Raw genomic sequence first — 7,937 nt, forward strand, 5'->3', positions numbered from 1 at the left:
TAACTCTAGGCTGTGTACTGAGAAGTTAGGAGTATGAGAAAGAAAGCATAGGATGGAGGAAGTAATCTCTGCTGCCTTCTGCCAACAGGAAGGACACCCTCTTGGCGGTACATGCAGTATGCCATTATGAGAGAGTGTTTAAAACTACAGGTAATAGCAAGTCATGAGCTGGGGGTGTTAGGTATTGGGGGTGGGGGATGGTAGGGTGTGTGTATGAGGGAGAGAGGGGTGAGTATGTATGTGTGTATGTGGTATGTGGAGTGGTGTGTGTGTGTGTGTGAGAGAGAGAGAAATGGTGAATATGTATGTGTGTATGTGGTATGTGGAATGGTGTGTGTGTGTGAGAGAGAGAGAGAAAAATGGTGAGTATGTATGTGTGTATGTGGTATGTGGAGTGGTGTGTGTGAGAGAGAGAGAGAGAGAAATGGTGAGTATGTATGTGTGTATGTGGTATATGGAGTGTGAGTGTGTGGTGTGTGTGGGGGTGGGGGGTGTCTAAATGTATATGTGTCTGTCTGATGGGGGAGGTGAGTATGTCTGTCTGATATGTAATGTATACAACACACAAGCACGCTGATTTCTGTGAGTTAATTGGTACTGTGGGCAATGCCAGGCTACAATACCACTGTCACTGACCACTTCTTGATTCTAAAATCTATTTCAGGAGAACCCACTGTCCACAATTTTTAATTCCTAAAGTTGGCACAGAAAGGCTCAGTGCAGCACATTACTACTTTGCTGGAGGGATGAGGTAAAATATAAGCAAAGAGAATTACCCAATCCTAATCTGTCTTTCCTTACTACCTTGCTCAGCAAACTAACCTAGCCTGTGGCTTTTTCCAGTGTTGACCCCAGTGTTCTTCCACATGTCACCCCCACCCAGTTTATTTATTGCTGCAACTGTCCCCTAACTGGGCTACTCATCTACTATAGTCTTCCCTGCTTCAACCTGCCTCCTCCTTCCAGAGCCCCAGTGTGACACACCTCCCCATCATGCACAAGGTACAGATGCTTGAAGACAGTGCTCTAGTCATCCCATAGATGAGCTCAGCAACACAGATGAAGTTAGCACTTGGATGTTGACCTTGCAGTCCTGAGGCCCTGTAGCCATTCACAGACACTGGTAGTCACTGTTCTAGTGAAACTTCCATGAGCACAGTGCTCCTGAATAGTCAGTGAGCATTTGGTTTCCTTCTTAGAGCACTACCAGGGTTGTCCATGAAAAGACCAAAGAAGGGTCTAATAGCCCACAGCCCCACATCAGCTTCCTCTGACCTCCTCAGGTCAAGCCAACGTTTATGATCAACCTTTTCCCACACCATCACCATTAGCATCATTACCTCCATGCAACCCGCCCCCACCCAGTCTTCATGACTGTTTAACCAATCACTGCTTACCAGTTCTGTCTCTTGCATTGGTGCACATAAAGGTTGGCCAAACCTTCATGGAGATCCACCAAGTGACAAATCATAGCATTGTGCAATGTGCCAGCTCTGGAGACTTGTATAAGCAATAGAGAAATTATAACTATGTGAAAATTATAAATATGAAGAGAAATTATTGTTATAAAAGGTGAATGGGGTACCCACACAGTAGAATCTATGCATTAGTTAAATAAAAGGATTCTGTCTCTGTTGTATAGTTTATCTGGATTTGTGTATGATTTTCTTACATCCACACATTAGAGAACAATATAGAAGATCCATCCATAGTCAACATCCAAAACTATTCAGGGGGTGGGAGAGAGAAATATGACATTGTGCATTTCTGTCATGGGAAGCTTCCAGCCAATGAGAGATATCTTTGGAGTCCGCTCTTATGATACATGCCATTAGGTGACAGAGGCAGGGAGAGGACCCTGGGGTCCACTTTGAAACCTGTTTGCAAAGGCTGGGTGAAACTCAGATGGAGGACAGAGAGAAGCAGAAAGTCAGAGCCCAGCATGGCTTCTTGGAGAGCAGAAGAGGGCAGATTGAATCACCTTGCTCTGCTGTTGTGTTCATTTTCCAGTGCTGTTAAAATCACTCCCAAGGTTTGCTTTCTAGAAGTTTACAAGAAAACACGGCTATGTGTAATGGAGGGCACTTATCATTCCAGAACTCGGAGCAGAGGCAGAAGAATTGCTGCAAGTTAATCAAGTCTTCTCTGGGCTACATGGCAAGTTCCAGGCCAGCCCTCGAAAACACAGCAAGACCTCATCCCAAAGCAACAAACATTCAAAAGCCTTATGGAAGTATACCTTTGTAGAGGGGTGGAATTTGGTATTATACACCCAACAGGAAGTAAAATGTTGCATTTCCTTGGACATAAACAAAAATCAATGTATAGCAAAGAAGAAGAGCAGAAGCCAGTTATAAGGGGTGGATTTTAGTTCTTAATTGACTTATGATCACTTTCTGATCGCCCATTCTCTCACTATACTCATTACAACTACTTTACAAAGAAATCCGTTCATGCTGCATTAATAGTGTCTTTCTTTCTAATGAGAAATAAATGAGGGATCACCTTTTTTAATGCCCTAGAGTGATTCCTCCTTTCAGCTGTAATGTGCTGCCCGAATCCTGCTGCTTAGGGTCTCTTCTGGCTTCTAAGGGCTTCTGAGTGCCTCTCAGCAGCTTCCTTGCTGGGAAAAAAAAGGAGGAGAGGCTCACAGCACCTCAGCTGCGCACAATTAATGCCCTGCCGGGATGCTGCTGCTTGAATGATTCGGCAGCCTTTCAAAGGACCTGACTAGTCTTCATGCACAGACAACATGTGCTACTCTGAAGTTAATCCAACACGCAACCTCAAGAAATTAACCAGATTTATTCACAGGGGGAGAACTCGTGCAAGCCGACAGAGGAAGTCAGAGAGGAACAAGGCAGCCCCATGGGGCAGGAACTCTGCCTTGAGGACATGGGAATGTCCTGCCTGCCAAGACCAGGCAAGTCCTTGTGATTCACGTGAGCATTGAAGTAGGCATGTGTCACACGAGTGTGAGCATAGGCATTTGTCACATGAGTGTGAGTAGGCACTTGTCACTGTGTTATTGAGGGAAAACTTCTGGGGTAAGAAAGTTTGGAAACAGTGTTAAATCAGTTTTGTTCCTAGTGCAGAACCTCTTATATCCTTTATTGTTGCCGCTGGGTCTTTTACTCAGTTTCCTCTCACGTGAATGCCCTATACAAGAGCAAATTTGTCAAAATGAGACGAAATTACCTTGCTAGATTACTTTTGGTTAATGACATTTGAGGATTTTACTGGTTTCTAGCTGGTTGCATTTCCTTCAACAACACTGCCCCATACCCCCCATGCCCTTTCCTTGACCCAGGATCCTATTCAAGGCTGTAATCCATTTGGTCAAATGCAACTGTAAATTTTGGGTCATTTTCTTTTAAAATGATCATAGATTTACAGAAAAGTGAAAAATCAAAAAGCACACAATGCCCCTCAGTTTTCTCAGTCGCCCCATCCTGTGTAACTCTGCTTTGTCAAAGCTGTGAAGCTGACACAGGCATGATACAGAGGGCACTTGGTATTGTGTACATGCATTTCCCAGTGACTCATGGTCTTAAACCCCATTTTACCTCAGAAGCAAGAAGTTCAAATGGTTTCCCAGAAGGACATTAGCACATTCTGGTGGACTAGAAGATGGCTCTGGTCCTCCAGCACACTTCTGAGAGAAACAAATGTCCAGTTGGACACTAAGGATAGTGGATCTGTGGCTTGGAGTTACACTGACACAAATCCAGGCCATTAGATGCTACGGTGGCTACCATCTGACCCTTCCTTCCCATCATAAGCTTGCTGTTGGATGCTCAGCTCTTATCCTCGGAGCATGTGTATTATATGAGCAGCAGTAGCCAGTAACATAGCAGCACACCCCAGCCCTGACCCCCTGAAACCAGGCAAGGATCACACAGTATCACAGTACAGAAGCTCAGTGCCAGCCCAGTGACCCACATCAGCAGGCCCTGGAATGACATTTCTCAGCCTGGGTCTCAGATGACCCTTTCACGGGGGTTACCTAAGACCAGCAGAAAACACAGATATTTATTCCACAATTCATAACAGTAGCAAAATTACAGCTATTAAAAAGAAACAAAAATAATTCTATGGTTGGGGGTCACCACAACATGAAGAACTGTATAGTCACAGCATTAAGAAGGTTGAGAACCACTGCCCTAGAATATCTGTGGGGAGTGGGGAGGGGGTGTTTACTTTTTATCACAGTCTCTTTGATGTCACTGCTCCAACCCTGCATTTGATAGATTCTGAAAACAATATCTTATATGTGCAAAACAAATATACTCAGCTCATCCCAGTCCTGCCTCTCCTATGGCCAGAACACCATCTTTTAAGTCATATAACTTATCCCCTCGGCTGCCAAGACCATGGATGGCAGTGTGAGTGCAACTGGAAAGCCTTTTTAAGCCCCATGGGTTTACATTTTGGTGAGACTGTTTCAATGCAGTGTCTGTGGCTCGAAGTCCCCAGATCAACAGCATCACAATTCCTGCCATGGCACAAGTGTTCTTCAAGCATCACAAGTAGATGGAGTAGATTACGGAATGACATGCATTAGCTCTACTCCAGAGAGCTTGAAGCATGTGTTCCCAGCATGCAAAGAGTGTGGGAGTGAATCTGCATCTAAGATTAGTCACAAAGCTCTTGACCAGGATTAAGAGTTCAGGCAATGGTCACAAAACTGTTTTCATCCCTGTGACTGAACTCAGGAGTCAACTGGTCGACTTGATCCTATTAATACTGAGTTGTAAGGAGCCTGTCCCAGCACACAAAGGGAAACATGATAGTGGGAGAAAATGTACATATTTTGGTGAGCAATCCATGGGGGGTGTCCCTTCTTGTAAAGAGAAAAACGAATCTGCACTGCCCGGTACTGACACACGGCAAAGGCTGTGTCTATCTTGGCCACTTAAACTGGATGATTAAAACATGGTGAGAGGAAAGGGTAAAAAAGATGTAAAACATTCCTGTTTGAAGTATGACCCTGTAGGGTTTCAAAGCCAGTTTTTCCAGAAGCCTAACTGATTGGCGCAGTCTCAAACCTCTGTAGGTAATTTACAGTCCTGGGCTAAATTTGTACCATTGCCAAGAAGCTGTGTGTGCAAATCTTGGTATTCACAAAAATGGGCTGGGTGTTCTTCCTGTGCAGAATCTCTGAGAAAGACTCCCCTGCCACTAAAAGGGGTCCTTGTTTCTCTGTGGGTAAATAAGCACCAAAGGTAGGAGGCACTGAAAGATCATCCCTCCCCTTCCACTTGAAACTCCCAAGTCTTTCCATCCCTTGAAAGAGGGATCTTGCAATAGTCACTCATGAGTGTGTATCTTCCTTGTAGTAATCCTAGAAATGCTACCAGTTCAAATCCAGGATGTCTGAAGCCCTAAAGCAGCCCTCCTTGCCTTTAAACTGAGGAAACTTTAGAGCCAGCTTGCTGGACAGGCTGCCTATCCAGCTCCTGCTCTGTCTTTTTGTTTAGGTTGACACTAGGTCCCTTCCTCAATCTCTTTCCACCTTGTAGGCTGAGACAGGTTCTCCTGCTGAACCCAGAATTCTGTCTCCACCTGCACTCCAAGGATCTGAATTCAGGGTTCAGGATCACTGAATAAGATTTTACCCAGTTGCCAGACATTAGTGGCACACACCTTTAGTCCCAGCACTCAGGAGGCAGAGGCAGGTGGATCTCTGTGAGTTCGAGGCCAGCCTGGTCTACAGAGTGAGTTCTAGGACAGGCTCCAAAACAATACAGAGAAAACCTGTCTCGAAAAACCAAAAACAGAAAAAAAGAAAAAGAAAAGAAAAAAAAAAGGCTTACTTCAAGATTTTACCCAGTGGGCCCTTAATTTGTTTTATTCATTTTTTTTCAAGATACATAAAAAGGCTTTATTTGCAGGCGAGTAGGAATTTAATCAAACAAGCCAAATCCCATGTCATCATCTGACTCTTCCGACTCTTCTTTCTTCTCGTCTTTCTTCTCCTCTGCTGCAGCGGGGGCAGAACTAGCAGCAGGAGCTGCAGAGCCAGGGGCAGCAGAAACAGCTACAGCCCACCAGCAGGCACACTAGCAAGTTTACCAACACCCTGGGCGATGACATCCTCAATGTTTTTTCCATTCAGCTCACTGATGACCTTGTTGAGCCAGTCATCCTCAGCCTCGATGCCCACGCTGTCTAGTATCTTCTTAATGTCTTTGGTGCTAGGAGAGGAATTGCCCCCAAGGGCGGCAAGCAAGAGGCGACGTAGCATATGTTGGCTGCTGTGGACAGGCCTCACGCGTATGACCTGTTTTATTCATTTTTAAAATAGAGTTATTTCATTTTATGTATGAGTGTTTTGCTTACATGTATATATGTGCATTTCATGCATGCCTACTGTCCAAAGAGGCCAGAAGAAGGCATTGGATCCCCTGGAACTGAAATTATAGATGGTTGTAAACCATCTCTACTCACCAAGGAGTTCTTAAGCAGTTACCAGACATGGGGATCGATGCCATGACCAAGGTCTACACAGGTCACTCATGAGACACAGACCTGTGTCCTACTCAGAGATGACTGGGAAGTCATTGCTTTGAGTTCAGGCTTAAGAGAATCTGTCCACCAGGAAATGAAGACAGAGAGGATATTCTGGACCAAAGACAGAGATCATGGGTGGACAAAGAAAAGCAAAAGGTTGGCACATTCAGACAAGCACTGAGGGCCTGGAGAAAAGGATGCATGTGAAGGTGGGAGATGAAGAGAGACAAGTTCACCGGGGGAGGCTTACAGCAATGGCATACAAGGCTCATCACAGGAGCCTCGTCACTGTTGGGTTCACCATTCCTGACCATCTTGCTACCAGAAGTTAGGAAAATCTGTTAGAAGATGTACTGGAGACAAGCAAACTGCACTGGTACAGAGGGTGGGCAAGCATAAGCAGGGGCAAAGAAGGGAGGGGCGGATGGGATGATCAGGTGAGAGTGAACCCTGGACATTTTGTATTAAGGTTAGTGGTGAGGTAACCTCCTCTCTGGCCTGCTTAGCCTGAGCTCATGCTTGCCAGGGAAAGGGCTTAGTAGGAGGAGAAGGGGCAGGAAGTCATGCCAGCCTTGGAACAGCAGCAGCTTTATCTCAGATGGGCCCCGTTCCATAGAAGGCTATGCCTGGGGGGGGGTCTCTGTCTTCTTGAGGCATCCTGTCACAGCATTGATTATGGTATCTGGCTCCCAACAAGCCTGGAAAAGGTCACCACATGACTATGACTCTGGCCCCTCTGGCCCAGCCTTGGTGGGTAGAGACTTTGAAAGACATGCCTCGGAGCCACTGAGAACTCTAGGTGCTGGAGACACCCCTCAAAGAGTTCAGTACTTAAGCCCCTGCCCTGGTGTTAAAGAACACTCTCTTTCAGTCTGGACATCTGAGCCATCCCAAGCCAGCAGCTCTGGGGCAGCTTAGACAAAGCTAATCAGAGCCCTCCCTCTAAGCTAGAGGGGACATGTGCTGTTCATCAGCTACATGTGTTTCCTAGAGAGCCACATTTGGCCTTCTCCCCCTACTACCCACCACCACCAGCACCACCCATGTGTAGACAAGTGTTTCAGGATAGCAGGAGATTGTAAAAGAAATAAAAGACAACCTCCACTCCAGAAAATGTATCATCTAGTTGGGAGAAGCAGAACATTCACAGATGTGCAAAACAGCTTAAAAACACATTGACAGAGACACTTCGGAAAGCCTCCAAGGGAGAAACCGCCTCCTGAGTGGGAAGGCAAGGGCTCCTTCCACAGAGCGCACAGCACACAGCTGCCCTCTCCAGCTTGAATACTCATTTTTTGTTTATAGGCCACCACATTCTGAAAGAGTTTTTAGAAAATGATGAGAATTAGTTATGGGAATAAAACTAGAAATAAATGACAAGAGGCTTCGTCTGGTTCAGTGGTTCCGGCACCTAGGTGTTCCAA

The 7,937-nt window shown here is 45.6% G+C and overlaps 1 pseudogene; it reads right to left on the minus strand.

The window, feature by feature from the left end:
* Positions 1-5,870: 5,870 nt before the first annotated feature.
* On the minus strand, positions 5,871-6,247 carry LOC127219837 (60S acidic ribosomal protein P2-like; annotated as a pseudogene).
* Positions 6,248-7,937: the final 1,690 nt, after the last annotated feature.

Source organism: Phodopus roborovskii, unplaced genomic scaffold (genome assembly GCF_943737965.1).
Source record: "Phodopus roborovskii unplaced genomic scaffold, PHOROB, whole genome shotgun sequence".
NCBI lineage: Eukaryota > Metazoa > Chordata > Mammalia > Rodentia > Cricetidae > Phodopus > Phodopus roborovskii.